At 46.6% G+C, this 1,129-nt stretch overlaps 1 protein-coding gene across 5 annotated transcripts in view; it reads right to left on the bottom strand.

Moving 5' to 3' along the window:
• The window catches only part of LOC136828328 (metabotropic glutamate receptor 8-like), an 811,414-nt gene extending 810,796 nt beyond the window's left edge, over positions 1 to 618 (bottom strand). For 3 of the 5 annotated variants that reach the window (XM_067086216.1, XM_067086217.1, XM_067086218.1), the window contains exon 1: positions 1 to 618. This exon is cut by the window's left edge. The gene's annotated coding sequence lies outside the window, so the exon portion shown is untranslated. The other 2 variants (XM_067086219.1, XM_067086220.1) reach the window with 1 other exon arrangement.
• Positions 619 to 1,129: the final 511 nt, after the last annotated feature.

Genomic DNA, 1,129 nt, shown 5'->3' with positions numbered 1-1,129 from the left:
AGTTTGCGAATCACTGAGAAACCGACCCTCCACAACAAACCGACAAAAACAACACAAAATCCTTTTAAACAGTCACGCGTAGCATTTTCTCACTTATTCCATCATTCGAAAGTTTAAAATAAACGTCACTTTTATTATTATTTTTAGCAAAGCCCCGTCGCGTATCTACCACATGTTGATCGTTTGAAAAAAAAAAAACTGGAAATAATTTCTTCGAGAAATTTCAAGTCGAGGGAAGGAGAAGAGACTTAATAATCAACCCTCTCTCTCTAACTCTCTCACTCACTCTCTCTTTTGATATCGCCTATCGGATACGGGAAGAAAAATAGGAGTTAGGAGGAGGTAGAGGTAGAGGAGGAGGAATAGGAGGAGGAGGAGGAGGTGGTGATGGGAGAAGAGAGCAGGTGCGGCGTCAACTGTTACGGGGCAACGAGAACGAGAACGGCGGCAGCAGCGGCAGCATCGGCAGCAGAAGCTACAGCAGAAGCAGCGACGACGTCGGCGGCGGGAGTGTGGAGACCCCGACACCAATGGACTCTCTCGACACTACCTTCACTTCGGCTCTGCCCCTCAACCTCCCTCGCCAGAGTCTGCGCTTATTACCTCGGCCACCACGCACGCTCTCTCTCTCTCTCTATCTCTCTCTCTCGCTCTCTCTCTCTCTCTCTCTTTTACTCCTTTCTCTCTCTCTCTCTCCTTTCTCTCTCTCTCTCTCTCTCTCTTCTCTTTCTCTCTCTCTCTCTCTCTCTTCTTTTACTCCTTTCTCTCTCTTTCTCTCTCTCTCTCTCTCTCTCTCTCTTCTCTCTCTCTCTGCTCTCTCTTATTAATCCGTCATTTTTCTCTCTCTCTCTCTCTCTCTCTCTCTCTCTCTCTCTCTCTCTGCAACTGTTATTAATCCGTCATTTTTAGCAATCACGTCTCTCTCTCTCTCTCTCTCTCTCTCTCTCTCTCTCTCTCTCTCTCTCTCTCTCTCTCCGTTTAACGTATTTCTCATCCTTTATTTTTCTTCGTATTGCGTCCATCTCTCTCTCTCTCTCTCTCTCTCTCTCTCTCTCTCTCTCTCTCTCTCTCTCTCTCTCTCGAAAATTTCTCTTTACCCAGGGCATGTTATCGTCATTGCTTGACCTCT

The sequence above is a fragment of the Macrobrachium rosenbergii genome, chromosome 42 (assembly GCF_040412425.1).
Source record: "Macrobrachium rosenbergii isolate ZJJX-2024 chromosome 42, ASM4041242v1, whole genome shotgun sequence".
NCBI classification, from domain to species: Eukaryota; Metazoa; Arthropoda; class Malacostraca; order Decapoda; family Palaemonidae; genus Macrobrachium; species Macrobrachium rosenbergii.
Note: the sequence above shows the minus strand (reverse complement) of the source record. Positions and strands in the feature narration are given on the sequence as shown.